At 39.1% G+C, this 16583-nt stretch overlaps 1 long non-coding RNA gene across 1 annotated transcript in view; it reads left to right on the forward strand.

Moving 5' to 3' along the window:
* Positions 1-7333, forward strand: part of LOC118763055 — a 29181-nt gene extending 21848 nt beyond the window's left edge. The window contains exons 2-3 of the long non-coding RNA XR_004998807.1: positions 3595-3611; positions 7317-7333. This is a non-coding gene — a long non-coding RNA (uncharacterized LOC118763055). The remainder of the gene's footprint in view (positions 1-3594; positions 3612-7316) is intronic.
* Positions 7334-16583: the final 9250 nt, after the last annotated feature.

Below are 16583 nucleotides of genomic sequence, written 5' to 3' on the forward strand. Positions count from 1 at the left end.
TAGCGTTCACTTTTTCCTCTCGTTCTGGTCTAACGACTCTCCATGTTTGTTTTCGTTCGGTTTATTTGTGTATCTCCACTGTCCTGCTTTTGTTCTCAACCTTGACACCCCTCCTCCCCATACATCGAAAATTTTATTTGGGAATTTATGGGAGCAATATCTTCGAAAACTCATATTGTCGTTGAATGCTTGAAATGAGGAGTAGATAGACAGCCGACAACTGATGAAGGGTCGTTCTCCGTGTTACTTGTCCTGTTTTCTATTTTTCCTCTCGTTTGCGTATTTAACTCGTTTGTTTTCGTACTTCATGTTGTTTACACAGTTGATGACGTCCTGTACCCATATATGCATATGTGTGTGTGTGTATACTTTATTAAAAGCAGCAAAAATATCGCAAAATCTGTTACTCAGAGTTTCACGTTCCCGTTCGTCGGACAGTTTTGTTTAGAATGGAGGAAGATAAAGTTATATGCAGAAATACAATTACTTTGATGGATACAATTTGAAAATGGTTTTGTTTCATTGGTCCTTTCAACTAACGGTCTTTTCAATAATCGGTTGCATGAAATAACAAATTGCTGTTTTAAAAAATCATATTATTATAAGAATCGATGAAAACCTTAAATCAAAAATAGCTCATGAAGAAGGAAAAAGGCCTGAATACCCAGGGTAAATAATTAGTTGTAAAAATAATAATAAATTAAAAGATACATCCGTTTAAAAATTTTCCACGCTAGATAACATATACATTTAGCAATATATACACATACCAAACAATCTATAATATACGTATATACACAAAACATACAAACGCAGGTACATAGCTACATACATATAAAGACATATATTAGGCAAGACATAAATATATACAAATGCATATGTATGTATGCACGCACACGCACGCGCACAAAATCTCTTGGTGGTATGCTTATACAAGTTATTGTTACAGGCGAAATAAAGAAAAAGAAAAAAAGTCAGAGAATAACAGTGGGGGACGAAGATGAAAGGGGAAAAGAAGAAATAGAAACAGAAAATTAGAGAAAGGGAAAAATAGATAGAGGTAGAGAGAGTGAAATGATGGTGTTCGAATAAGTATCTTCGGAGTCCGAAGTCAAGGGTCACCAATTGTAACGGTAGAGTTTTTATTTTGGTGTGGTTATTGTAACGGGAGAAATTGATTTGTAAACAATATTAAGATGATGTCGGCTGTCAGCGGGTGAGACGATAATTATTTGTTGTTATGATTGCTTACTTTAAGATGTGAAAGATGAACAATGCATGAAATTTTAAGAAAGTATTTATTTACCTATTTCTTTACTGCCCACAAGGGGCTAAATACACAGAGGACAAACAAGGACAGACAAACGGATTAAGTCGATTATAACGATCCCAGTGCGTAACTGTTACTTATTTAATCGACCCCGAAAGGACGAAAGGCAAAGTCGACCTCGGCGGAATTTGAACTCAGAACGTAACGGCTAACGTTTCTGCCAGCTCGCTGCCTTAAAGTATTTATTTACCGTTACGTTACACATACCTTGCCTCGACGAGCAGATTTTGATATGTCGAAAAGCATGCGAAGTAAGAGAACAAAATTAGAGCTAGTGAGAATTGTAGGGTATAGAACTTTGTCTCACGTGTTACTGACAGTAAACTTCATTTCTCCCTCTGACCAAGGCTGGTCAGCCATATCTCGTTGAGTCGTCACCGACTGGTGACTAACTCCGTTGAGTCGTCACGACTGTGCCGAACTCCGTTGAGTCGTCACGACTATGACTAACTGATTTTTGCTTGGGATGTGCTGATTTATATAACTATCAAGAAGGATAGATATATCATTGAGAACAATAGATTTAGTTGGTGGTCTTGTTATCTCTATTCTAGCTTTTGGTGAAGTAGAAGAGGTTAGAAAGGGTCAAGTGGTGAAGACATTATTTCGGCCTAGCTAAAGGCATCTGGAAAATGTAAAACTGCTGTCAGAGAAAAACCATTGTTCCACCGTAGGAAAAGTTCTGTTGCAGTGTTAATTTAAATTTGGCTGTGGTGGATCGAATCCACTTCATGCACACACACATATGCAGACTTCGTTCAGCTTGCGAAACGTACAAATATAAAATCGCACGCATAAAAATACATGTATATCTACATAAATACAAACATACATACAAATACACACGCATACAAATATACAAATAAATATGTGCGCAAATACAAATTAGATTCCGCAAATTCAACAATCAACTCCAGAGAGATATGAAGGAAAAAATTAGAGACATAAAGAACTCGGATAAGATCTTTGTAAACTCCGACAAAACAAAAAAACTTATACATGATTGACAAAGATGTGTATAAACGTCTACTTTCGAACAGCATCACAGACCCCCTACAAAAAGATAACACAAATTCATATAAAGAGGTGAATTTGGAGGCAAGAAGAATTGCTAACAACCTGAAAGTTTGTGACAGGATAGAATACCTCACCCCACGTCAACCCTTTATTACCCTAAAAGACCACAAAGCTAATTTCAACAGAAACCCTGAATGTAGACTAATTAACCCAGCTAAAACTGAAATAGGCATTATTAGCAAATATATTTTAGAGTGTATTTTAAACAAGTTCAATAGTGAATTAAATTTACGGATATGGAAAAATAGCAAGTCAGTGATAGATTGGTTCAAAGGGATTAGCCATAAGAATAACTGCAAATTTACGCAGTCTGATATTGTCGATTTTTACTCGTCAAAATATCTAGGCCTTTGCTTCTAAAAGCATTAGACTTCGTCAAGCAGTATGTCACCATCGTTAGCTAGGAAATAGATATTATCCTGCATGCAAGGATATATATATATATATATATATATACGCACACATGCACACACACATATGCAGACAGACAGGCAGGCAGACAGACAGACAGACAGACAGACAGACAGATAGATAGATAGATGTACATAATTCTATTTCTCACAACATTCAGTTTCACACCACTGCTATTTTCGAATAAGAACTGTGTTTCTGTTGATTTTTTTTTATTGTGCTTATTTAATATACATTGGAGTGGATTTGTTAAGTCTATGGCTATCGTTCTCATTGATTGGTTGCTAAACGTTTTTTTATGTTTTTGTATTATTTTTATGAGATCGTTGTCCATTACTATTCTTTTTATTGATGGATTTCCAATGTCGTTTAGTTATGTTAGAGCGTTGAATACAGTTATATTATTTACCAATTTGTTACTAGTATTGTATTTTCAATGGTCGGATTTGCTGTTAATTTTTGTGTATATTAACAAAATTACTATCAATTTTTCTGTATATGAAGTCGCAGTTCAGTGTTGGTTATATTTACAATATCCAGGCTCACTGAAGGCGGCGAGCTGGTAGAAACGTTAACACGCCGGGCGAAATGCTTAGCGGTATTTTGTCTGCCGTTACGTTCTGAGTTCAAATTCCGCCGAGGTTGACTTTGCCTTTCATCCTTTCGGGGTCGATAAATTTAGGACTAGTTACGCACTGGGGTCGATATAATCGACTTAATCCGTTTGTCTGTCCTTGTTTGTCCTCTCTGTGTTTAGCCCCTTGTGGGTAGTAAAGAAATAAGTATTTTGTCTGTCTTTACGTTCTGGATTCAAATTCCGCCGAGATCGACTTTGCCTTTCATCCTTTCGGGGTCGATAAATTAAGCACCAGTTGCGTACTGGGGCCTTGTGCCTAGAGTAGAAAAGAATATTAATGTACCAGTTGCGTACTAGTGTCGATTTAATCGACTGACTCCCTTCCCAAAAATTTCGGGCCTTGTGCCTTGAGTAGAAAAGAATATCATGGTTCACTGGCTTCCATTAATTATTTCACATCTTGTTTATCTAGTTGTTTTGCTGTTTTTTAGGTGTTTTATTTTTGTCGCTAATAAATGTAAGAAATGAAAGCATTGTTGACGAGGATAATATTAATAATTGATTATGAATAATTTCCCCTTTATTTCCTAAACAAACCTCTTCTGATCTTGTTAGTAGAATTGAGCAATGATAATTTCACGGTAAGTGGCTTGTAAATACAAATTTGCTATAACATGCGCGCGCGCACATATACAAGACCAGTCCAAACAAATTTTACATGAACGAGTTTGTAAAGTTACGCACACATAACTCAGATAATCTGTGTTGTAGTAAAACGTATTATGTAAAATGTAGATATATATTTCTTACATATATATGTTTTACAAAGTCAGTTGGATAATGTATAGGGAAATATTCGTATCAGCGGAATAATTTGTGTTGTAAAGTCAAATGTGCAAGGAAATAAAAAGCCATCAGCAACGAGAAAATCAGTTTGCATGCAGTAACGAACGATTGGAATCTCGAAGGTCATAATCAACTTAAGCTTAGCGATCGAGTGGTAGTTATACTGGCTAGTCAAACTAAATACACGTGCGTTTAAACTAGTAAAATATTTTGTTTAGCTAGGAGAGCGAGAGACAAATAATACAACAAACTATGTTGTCACTAAGTAAACCAGCTCAGACTGGTTCTATTTAAATAGCCAAAAAAGTAACACAGTAAATAAATCGTTTCTTATTTCTTTATTGCCCACAAGGGGCGAAACATAGAGGGGACAAACAAGGACAGACAAAGGGACTAAGTCGATTAGATCGACCCCAGTGCGTAACTGGTATTTAATTTATCGAACCAGAAAGGATGAAAGGCAAAGTCGACTTCGGCGGAATTTGAACTCAGAACGTAGCGGCAGACGAAATACTGCTAAGTATTTCGCCTGGCGTGCTAACGATTCTGCCTGCTCGCCGCCTTAACACAGTAAATAAATCGTTTCTGACTGACCATTATTTCTGACTTATAAAAAAAATTATTTCTAATTTTAGCGCAAGGCCAGCAATTTTATGGGGAGGAGGTAAGTTAATTACATCGACCCCAGAATTTATTTTATCGGCCCTGAAAGATGAAAGGTAAAGTCGACCCCGGCAGCATTTGAGCTCAGAGCGAAACATCGGAAGACATACTGCTAAGCATTTTGTTCAGTGCGGTAACGATTCTGCCTGATAGCCGCTTTAATTTACAAAAATGATACATGTTACACTAGTGCAACATGGATATGCATTGTGTTTGACTTGCCAAAAATGTGGCTGACAGGTTTCTAGTGTCTGATAAGATATAATAAGGCACTTGATAAAATCAGACTTGTGTATTTAGGTAGCCGTAAATAGATTTTTTTTTTTTTTTTTTTTTTTTTTTAGCTAGGTCAGGTTTTTGTTGGTATGTTTCAGTGGTAGTTATGGTTGGAGGATGTATGTCCTGCTATTTCTTAATGTGATCTTGATAAAATCGTGAAACTAGTTTTTTGGGGTTTAGGTCGTCATCAATAGGTAATTATTTTCAGCTATATCATGTTTTTGTATGATAGTTATGGCTTGGAAGGTGTGCGTCCTATTTTTGTAAAAGAGTGTGTGTGTGTGTGTGTGTGCGCGTGCGCGCGCGCATTTGTTTTTCTGCGTATTTTACTTAACATGGATGTTCTGTAAAATGCCTCAAATCTTCAGTATTCGTCTTGAGAAAGTATTTCGTGTAGTTCTAAAGAGTACACTTCTGATATTTTAAGCATTATAAATGTATAGAAAATACTTTCTCAGGACGAATAACAAAGTTTTGTAGCGTTCTACAGTATAGCCACACTAAGTAAGATAGATAGAATGCTATTCTTAACTAATACTGTTTCTGTCGCTCTCATTCATGATCTCCTTTGCGCTGGTGATTACGATCTCATAACTCACAACGAGGAAGTGCAGCTCCTGATAGACTGTTTTTCAGCCACGTTTGATGAGTTTATACTTATTCTTAAGAAGACTGTAGTCATGCTACAACCATCACAAGGTAAGCCATAATCCAATCATCAATGTACGACAAGCTTAAAAAATTAAAAGTCGTGAATTCGTTTTTCTACTTTGGTAGCACAACACTATCTAGATTTAAAGCACATGACGAGGAGGTCAGTCGTAGACTTTCTTAGGCCTTCTATGCATTCCCAAAGCTCGAATCGAGTCCCTAGTTGCAATTGGACATCAAAGCAGCAACGAAAGTTGAGGTCTCTCAAGCACTGTTGCATGGGTGCGAGGCCTGGATAACATGCTACAGACATCCACCAATGATGCTTGCCTTATATACATACATACATTCGTACATTCACAAACAAAAACGCGCGCGCACACGCACGCACGGCTTGGAATTGAACAAAACCAAAAGGTAGAGACAGGTGAAGGGACAACAAAGTGTATTAGTATGACACCCAGAAGAACTGGAAGAGTATGTATTTGTAGCGGGCTGGCTGTGACATTCCACATCATGTCGATCGTGTAGGTGTAACAATTAAAGGTTCTCGCGTCAGAGTAACCAGTGAACATTGAAGAATCAACACCAACAAGGAAGAAATATTATTTACCTATATTTATTCGTTTGCTCGACAGGTAGAGAGACAGTTCTAGTGATAGTGACAACAAGGATGGCTCACTGGTTAGTAGTTGATAGTGTAGAAGTTGCTGTCAGTAGAGAGTGAAAGAGTAAAGAATATACGGTACTGACTAGAAAGGAAGAAAGGATAAAGGTGGCACTGTCTTTCTTGCGGCCGAAAGCTTCTCTTCGTACGTCGAACTAAGGGAGAAGGGAAGTGTGCCCTTGGTCATGGCTGACGCAAAAAAGCGTGTTGCTCCTTAGTCTGCTGAGGGAGAGCTAGGAAAAGTTCTGTGTTATATAGACTATGGTCAGTAATGTAGGTCAAACCCTAAACAAAGGACTGACCTTTCCTCGACCAGCACAGGTCCTTGGGGATCAAGTGCTTCCTTATCAATCATCTGGTGTGGAGAGGATTTCCTGCTTGCAATAAGCGGGTAGATTTGGTCTCAAATCTCAGGCAGGGCGAAGTGAGGTCCCTACTCTACTCCCCCGCTGGAGTTTCTAAAAAAAAAAAAAGAAAAGAAACGAACGATCCAGGAAAAGAGTGCATCCATACAAAAGTGCATTTTAAGACAAGGGGAAAATAACGTTCAATTGTGAAAAGTATTTTGTTGTTGGTAAATGTGATTCAAGGCTGAGAAAAATTGTGCATATCAGGAGAGGGATCCGAGGGGAATATTGAGATGGTATACAGGATAGGTATCTATTCGTGTGAGTCCGAATAGTGGTGTCGCTTTGCGTGAGCAGACTGCACAGTATGTCAGTCGGTGTGCGACTGAGGCAGAGTGAACGAGCGTGCGCATAAGTGCTGAATGTGCCAGTTGTTGCGTGACTGAGGCAGTGAAGTGAGCGTGCAAGCTCTCTCTCTCCTCCTTTCGCTCCATTTGTGTGTTTTCTTAATATGTATGTGCAGTGGAGACCTGTTTGCGTTAATAGCAATCGGGATCGTTAAATGTTTCTTTCATTCTCTCACTTTTTCACCCTCTCTCTCTGCAATCTTCGCATCCAGTGTTACAAAGTATTGACGTCAAATAGGCCATCATCAAAACAAGTGTTGTATCCAGTCAGCCGTGACAAATCAGCAGCGTCTCAACAGCTGCGTCTAATCATCCGATGTGTGTGTGTGTGTATGTATGTATGTATGTATGTATGTATGTATGTATGTATGTATGTATGTATGTATGTATGTATGTATTTATGTATGCCTGTATGTATGTATGTATATATGTATGTATGCATGGATGTATGCATGTATGTATGTATGTATGTATGTATGTATGTATGTACATATGTGTGTATGTATGTATTATGTATGAATGTATTACGTATGTATGTATGTATGTATGTATGTATGTATGTATGTATGTATGTATGTATGTATGTATGTATGTATGTATGTATGTAAGTGCGTGCGTGCGTGTATGTGCACTATGACCGAATTCCCATCGGCTGATTTTCCCGATTTTTCTCACTCACTGCAGTAGCGTGTACAGAGACAAAAGGATAAAACAAAATAGCACTAACGATAGAACACAGAGATGTATGCGCAAAATCTTTAAGAGGTAGGAAGCTGGGACAGAATCAAAGCTTTTTGCCAGAAAAACGTTTCAAATCATTCGTAAATCAAGAAGTAATAGTGTAAATTAAATTAATATTCTTTTCTACTCTAGGCACAAGGCCCCAGTACGCAACTGGTACTTAATTTATCGACTCCGAAAGGATGAACGCAATCTCGACCGTAGCGGAATTTGAACTCAGAACGTAGCGGCAGACGAAATACCTATTTCTTTACTACCCACAAGGTGCTAAACACAGAGAGGACAAACAAGGACAGACAAATGGATTATGTCGATTATATCGACCCCAGTGCGTAACTGGTACTTAATTTATCGACCCCGAAAGGACGAAAGGCAAAGTCGACCTCGGCGGAATTTGAACTCAGAACGTAACGGCAGACGAAATACGGCTACGCATTTCGCCCGGCGTGCTATCGTTTCTGCCAGCTCGCCGCCTTTAAATTAATTCATATTGTATTCATGAACTGGCGATATTTGATGATGTTTTCGTACTTGCACATCGTTGTCACACCAGGAAGTTCAAATAAGATCTCAGCACAGAAGAGTCCTATTCTTCCTAAAGCCTAATATGTTCATAGTCTTGGCAACATTTTCAGGTAGAACTGCACTTGCGCATGCCTGTTCAAAACAAATCAGTACTAAATGATTCAGACGAACTTGTCCCATATGGTTGAGTAGCTATCTTTGGAATTTCCTGTGGGTACTAAAAGAATACTCGGTAGAACACAATGTTGCAGTAACCACAATTAAAGTTTGAATTTAAGTCGTTACAAAGTATTGAATGTCGGAAATCCAGCATCTCTGTAGTCGAACCTTTGACCATAGAAATCGTTCAAGCAGTCTTTGATCGAGGATTTTCACTCGAAATTTTTCCCGAAAATTGGAGCGTTGGTTAATACAGATTCGTTGTCGCAACCCTCTCCAGGTTCACTGCTTCTACATCTATAGTAGTGCATTAAAGTAAAATGTAAGAAACAAGAACAAACTTTGTAAATTAGAGAGATTAAAATATAACAACGGAACTGACCAAGAAATAACAGAAACAGTAACAATTTGCAGCGCGAAAGACACATATTAGCTCTTCTTCTTCTTCTCCTCCTCCTCCTCCTCCTCCTACTACTACTACTACTACTACTACTACTATTCCGCGCCATTTGCTAGCTTCACTTCTTTGAGGCCATTAAGCTTGTGGCTCGCAGAAGCGAAGAAAGAAGAGAGTACGTAAAATAAAACCGAATACAAGTTCACTGACCAACTATAAGCACCCAACCAGAACGACTGACCTAAATAAAATTTATGACTCCGGAACTTATATATATATATATCAACCAACAATCTCATTACAAACAAGATGCAGTGTCAGATCGCAGTTGGCGCAACGAAAGTTTTGACACAACTAATAAACGTGAAATTAACAGTCTTTGCGTGTTTTTGAATGGCTAATATTGTATGAGCTTTTCCCGCTGTAATTGTTTTAGTTTCAATGTACGGTCTTAGATCAAATCTCTTCCGGTAAGTAAAAGTAGAATCTTCATGTTTACAAGGCGAAAAATTGGCCAAGACATGGCTTCACTGCACAGAAATATTTATAAAATGAGAAACTAGCGTAAAAGGCGGCAAAATTCGTGTTCGTAGATAATAACAATGAAAATAAATGAGACAGTTGTGAACTAGTAGAGTAACTTCACAAAGATATAAGTAAAATGAGTAATACTAATCGGAGCATAATTAATGTACCGTGCTCGTTTGTCTATTGAAAAATGACTGATTGTACTTGATATATATGGAAAACGACAGAAAAACATTAAACAAGATACTACCCAAAATAAAAGAGCCAAAAATAAGATAAGATATTATCTGCTGATTCCCGTTTTACAAACTGATGCGGAAGAAATACGCTGCTGTGAAAAATTAGTGATGTTATCCGTGGAAATTGAGAAAAATATGACAAGTTTACATTAATATTAAATTTTGTGAGTCCGATCAAGATTCAGGAAAGGCTGTTGGGAGCCCTAGTTTTCCTTGGACTGGTACCGCCACTGAGTGACTGTGGAAGCTGGTGACGGTATGCGTTAGCAACAATTAGTCAATAGAAAAATCTTGATAAGTCGCTTTGAAGTGTGGGAAATCCAATATATTGGACCTTGCGCTTCGTCTTAAATTGATCGAGAGAGAAAGAGTAGTATTGCCCCGTGGGATATAGGTAAGAAATCCAAGAAATGGAGATGAAAGGTGTAGCAAGATTTGAAACCGAATAAATCTCCCTCCACGTAACGAATGGGAATAGTGAATTCCTCACTTCTTCCTTGAAACGGAAGATCGAGCTGTTCGAATCTACCCCAACGACTGCTCATCTCAGGTCGGTCATCAGCTCAACTCCGAGCAATGGTCGACCACCTAACTTAAAGACGGCTATTAGTCCAAATTCAACGAATTTGACATTAATTGGGCTGTTCGCCTTCTTTTCTCTCTGTCCTCTTTCGTCCCGTGTACCACAAACACCCCCGAGCCCTCCAGATGATCACCTACACTGGCCCAATCAACCAAGTTTTTCATAACCCATCTTCACTCCTGACAATGCCAGGAGGGCAATTGCCTCGCCTCCAGCAGGTTCTGGTGCTGGAATCGCAGCTCAAGGATGGTATCCCCCTGTCAGCAGGTGATGCTGGGCTCGAACTCTTGGAGAACCTAACACAGTTCATAAACATGTTCTCCTCTGAGAGTTTCCTTACCTACATTTGTCCCCTGTTCTTTGGGGCCAAACTACTTGGTCTCATCAAGCCCAACGGTGACCTCCACCCCATATCAGTTGGTTGAACTCTGCGATGGCTCACAGCAAAAATGTGCCTGTCCTCAATTTCTAACTGCCTGACCGTGGAATTTTACCCTATTCGGCCATGAGTGGGTACTAAGTTAAGCTGTGAGGCTGCAGCTCATATCACAAGGGCTTTCACCAACTTGCCCGCTGAGTCTCCAAAGGCCATCCTCAAACTTGACTTTAAGAATGCTCTTAACTCCATCAATTGAGACGTCATCCTCCACGCAGTAAGGGAGAATCCCACCCACACACACATACACTTTATTACTTTGCTTGGAAAACCTATCGGGAGCCCTCCTACCTATCATTTGGTGACCACCTCATCCCATCTGCCTCTGGAGTCCAACAGGATAATCCACTTGGTCCTGCCATATCAGCATTGGGTATTGATGTTACCAATATGAGAGGCGACCTAGACCTAAATGTCTGGTACCTCGATTATGCTTGTTTGGGAAGCCCTTCTGACAAAATGCTTGCAACTGCGAGGATGATGATCGAGGAACTTCAACGTAGAGGTCTTAGCGTTAACAGCTCCAAATGTAAGCTCTGGCTCCTCAACCACCCAACTTCGCACGAGCAGACTACTAAACTATTTTCAAAGTGTCGCCTACATTCAGCTAGTGCAAAATTCTCAGCGGACTGGATTGATGCCCTGCCTGTGGCCAACATTAGAGGTCTACTCAGTGTATATGAACTCCACATCTCCATCGCACTCAGAATGGGAGCTAACATCTATAGGGAACTGAGATACTGCTATAGTAGGCCCCTCGACCCCACAGGTCTTCTCGGTCTGTCTTACAGCCTAAATGCTAGTTGCTTCGCTCGTAACACCGAGCCAAACCTAATCATTAAACGAGCCCTGGCTCGGATTAATATCTCCTCAGTTCTGGAGCCGTCGGGGTTATACAGAAATGATGGAAAAAGACCAGATGGTCTTACCCACTGTCCCTGGGTTAAAGGTAGGTGCCTCGTTTGGGACGTCACAGTTTGGGACGTCACAGTCTGTGACTCCTTTGCTCTCTCCTACATCCTGGATGCTGCAACTAATGGGAGGATCACTGCTTCTGTAGTCGAACGGAAGAAAACCCTGAAGTATCGGGACCTGACAGTGAACTATCTCTTCCAACCTGAGGCATTTGAGACGTTCGGAGGGACTGGACCACTAACCGCAAAATTCTTGTCAACGTTGGCAGCTCGCGTCATCGAGGTGTCAGGTGATGCCCGTAAGACCGCTTGGTTTTCTCTACGCCTTACTCTGGCCATCGCCCGTGGTAATGCTGCGAGCGCACTGGCTTGCTTCAGTAGATTCCGTTAAACCTTGAGGTGTGCGACCAGATGCTGTGATAAAAAAAATTCCCACAAATGGTTTCAACATAGTTTTAAGAGAAAGATTTGGAAGAATTAGATGAAAGTTATCTGGTAACACAAACATACATACATACATACATATATATATATATATATATATATATATATATATATATATATATAGACGAGCTTCTTTCAGTTTCCGTCTACCAAATACACTCACAAGGCTTTGGTCGGCGCGAGGCTATAGTAGAAGACACTTGCCCAAGGTGCCACGCAGTGGGACGGAACCCGGAACCATGTGGTTGGTAAACAAGCTACTTACCACACAGCCACTCCTGCGCCTATTGCGGATGTTTAAACGGAGATATAGTATAACTGAAAAGATAGATCTGTGGGTTATGTCTAGTCTTTTCGTTTACTACTTATGTAACATATGACAGCTGGGGGGTTGTGTGACTTGGGGCTCCATGCGAGTAATAAATTATTCCAGCAATGTAATTCTCAATATACACAATAGCTTTGTATTAAATATGGGATGAATTCAGTGCGTAACACTCAGACACAAAGCCCATTATTGTTAATTTTCACCTGTCGATTAAGCTATACTGATTTCATAATTGAATGGCCAACTACAACGGTCCTTCACCAACAGGTTTATGAAGACCATCCTAGTTTTGCAATTGTATATTTTGTTATAATATATTTGTATGAACGGGATGTAGGATATCAAGAAATAGAACATATCCTGTTGCATAAGCTATGATAAATATTGTATATGCCAAATACTGTATAGGCGCTTGCCACCCGGAATTGAACTCGAGTGGATAGAGGATACAATCTGCCGGGGTCTGGGTGGCAGCAGTATCAAGCTCCTCAACGTAAATATCTTGCCTGCGGCTGACTGGGAGGGGTCAAAAGCTGTTTTGAACCTATGGACCCAATCAGCCGAAAATCTTGTATTCCCAGATTTTTAAAGAATGGTCGGATCCAGGTATCCGGTGATACTTGATGGACGCCCCCCACCCCCAAGCGTCACCTGTGCCTGGAACCGGGCCATATCAAAAAGAACTGCCCTCAGGACCAAAATAAGGTCTTGGAGCAGGTAATAAAGATACCGCTCTCTGCTCCCTCATTGGAGGGAGAGAGGAGGAAGTCGAGGAGGTTTCCACCTCCTCGAAAAGGGCAAAAAAGAAAAGAAAAGAAGGATCCGAAGGCTGCGGGAGGGAGGAGGATCTGGACAAAGCGGAGGAACTCCACCCTCCCGTGGCTCAAGGGGGAAAAAAAAACGAGACATTGCTGGCGGTTTGTGACACACTGCCGGTATGTGCCGAAGCACCTTTGGTGGAAGTTGTGCTACCGAAGGTGGAAACTGTAGACTATACTGTGGAGGGGGAATTTGTGGTCCTCTTCCATAAGGGAGGGACACTAGAAAGCTTCATTAAGAAGTTTAAAAAGAAAGGCCGAAGGAAGGGGAATCTGTCCTGCACGGAGGACACTGAGTGGCCTTCGCAGGTGGCTGTGGAGGTCATATTGGAAATCGATCTGTGCAGGATAATGAACTCCTTCCCAGAGGATACCTTTAGATTTGTGTTAAAACGGCTCGACTTGGCACCGTCCAAGTGTTTGACTAGGGCGAGCAAGGGCCCGGGAACAGGGGGTGCAGCGGGTGCGCCTGCACCACCTAGAATTTTCAGGGGGTGCAAGATCAAAATTTGCACCCCCTACATAATCTTATCAGCTTCAGAGAAAAGTGTCTAAAATCTGTCGGTATAAAATGCTTAAGTTCGCTCTCGTTTCAAAACAATAAATAAATAAATAAATAAATAAATAAAAGAGATGAAGCTGGCATAAAATTTCCTAGGGAGTTTATGACCACTAACTTCTGAACAAAAGTAGTGTCAAACTACAAAAAAATAAGTTGACAATGACCAACAGTAGCAGCAACAATAACAACAAAACCAACATGTATGGTTAATTTTGAATATATAGCATTACTTGAATTATTGAAGACAGCTGCCACCCAGTTAAAATGTGTCACTCTCTCTTTCTGTCTGTCAATACTTCTCTCCATCTTTCAGTATCACTCCCAAGTTCTTTGTAATTGGTTGAATGAATTCGACCGTTTTGACCCCAGTCTAAAAATAAAACCCTTTCAAAATTCTTTAAGTCCAAAATGGGCATGAAAAAGTTGTTTGAAAGTAAAAACCTTGAAAGGAAACGTTTAACTATTAATAATTGCAAACCGAAATTACGAAATAAATTTGTTAAGTCAGACATCCGCTTCTATTCTTACTCAGCGGTATCCCACACAGCTTTCAACATTTGGTGGACATTGTCTCCGTTTTCTAACCTTTCCAATCCTCTTCTTTGTAAAACATTCCCTATCTATTTCTATCGTTCTTTCTCTCTACACATCTTCTTTTCTCTCTTTCTCCATCACTGTTAACCACCTCCTGTCAACCTTTATTGCCTTCTTTCTCTACACTTCCTCTTTCTTTCTACTTGCACTCCCCCGTCAATGGGTCTTTCCCCCCTCCCGTCCACCTTCTTGGTGCAAAACGACCATTCATATCCCATACCATTATCTGCTTGACCACTGCCTGGATAAGTGCTTTTTTTTCAACTACAGTCTAACATTCACTTCAGCCTTGATTTTCCTTTTCATTTTTCATTCAATCTTTACTTTCCTTTTGTTTTATTCCCCTCTCTCTGCTCTTTTTATCCTTCTCTTGAGTTCCTTAGGAAATAGTTTACTTTTAGTGTTACTACTAACAAATCGTATCTTAAAGACGTAGTTTAAGCAGAATGCCATATATATCGACGACTTTCATTTTTATCTTGCCTTAATTCTGTCGTATTATCAATCGAAAGTCTTCCTGAGTATATATAAAATAGTATCTGCGTCGTATTTGTTTCCGATACTGTCCTGCTTTTTCGTTTTATATAGAAAACACTGATTTAATTAGTTTGATAAGTGCCTCTGCACGAAACTCTCGAACCTTCAGTCACTGTGTAACTTTCGCCGATCAATAAATCTATACTTATTATTTGAGTCTGACTCAACATGAGTTCTATTTTTCATGTTTGAATCACTACGCCTCTGATGAGAACCCAATAAAGTTCGAAAATCGATTAAGGTTGTTCATCTTTTTTTCAATCTATGGAGAAATGGCTAAATTGGTGCTACTTAAGAAGAGCGGTCCCGGTGCGCGCACTCGCGTACTCGTGCATCCGCGCTAGCTAGTCGTGACTAGTCGATCCTACAACGACTACCAAGCAAAGTAAATAAAACACAAAATAAATTATTTTTTTACACAAAGTAAATAATTTTTTTAAAACAAAGTAAATAAAACACAAAAACACAAAGTGGATCTTTTCAGTTTGAACGGCAGTTTTTAACATAATTTCTAGATAACTAAAAAATTTTAAACTTCGTATACTGGTAGAACGTGTTTATAAAACATCTTTTTCTCTTGGCTTTATTGAGAAAATTCTATAGTTTGTAAGGTATTTGGTCTTTAATTTCTTCAATTTCTGCAATTTCAAACAATCACTGGCGTCTATTGAGTTTAAAAGCATTCTGTGCCGTATGAATATGTCCCTCGTTTAAGAAACACATTGGGTTTATTTACATTTGTGAAGAAAAAAAGATTCCCTACCCCACCCCTAACCCTAAATCTAAAATAGATTGAAATGCAATAGATCGATTCTAGGGTCATAATTATGGGTGACAATTTCTTTAGGGTGTTTACAGAGAGAAAGAACCCTCACCTGTAATTTTGATGAAATTCGAATCATAGATATTCCAGTTCATTAGAGAAAATATAACAGAAAAGTCTAATTCTTCAATTGCATGTAACACGGGCAACGCCGGGTATCTATCTATCTATCTATCTATCTATCTATCTATCTATCTATCTATCTATCTATCTATATATATATATATATATATAATATATATATATATATATATATATATATATATATATATATATATATATATATATATATATGACGGGCTTATTTCAGTTTTCGTCTACCAAATCCACTCACAAGGCTTCTTACCACACACCCACATATATAATTATGTGTTAGAAGTAGGTCAATAATGTAAACATTATCAATATCACATACATAATGTATGGTGTTTTTAAAACGCAAGCTTCTCTCCGCACAGCCACAGATATAATTATGGGTTAGAAGCAAGTCTATAATGTAAACATTATCAATATCACATACATTATGTATGCGTGTTTTTAAAACGCCAGGAGCTGCGGTTTTTCGTCAGAGAAACATCCCTTTAAAGTCGTATAGAGTTAAAAAAACAAACAAACACAGTATACCTCAAACCTAGGCGAAACGAAGCCGCTCTGGAAGTGAATGAGATTGACAGATACTAGTATTTTGTAGTATTTTGCT

This window comes from Octopus sinensis, linkage group LG4, assembly GCF_006345805.1.
Source record: "Octopus sinensis linkage group LG4, ASM634580v1, whole genome shotgun sequence".
NCBI classification, from domain to species: Eukaryota; Metazoa; Mollusca; class Cephalopoda; order Octopoda; family Octopodidae; genus Octopus; species Octopus sinensis.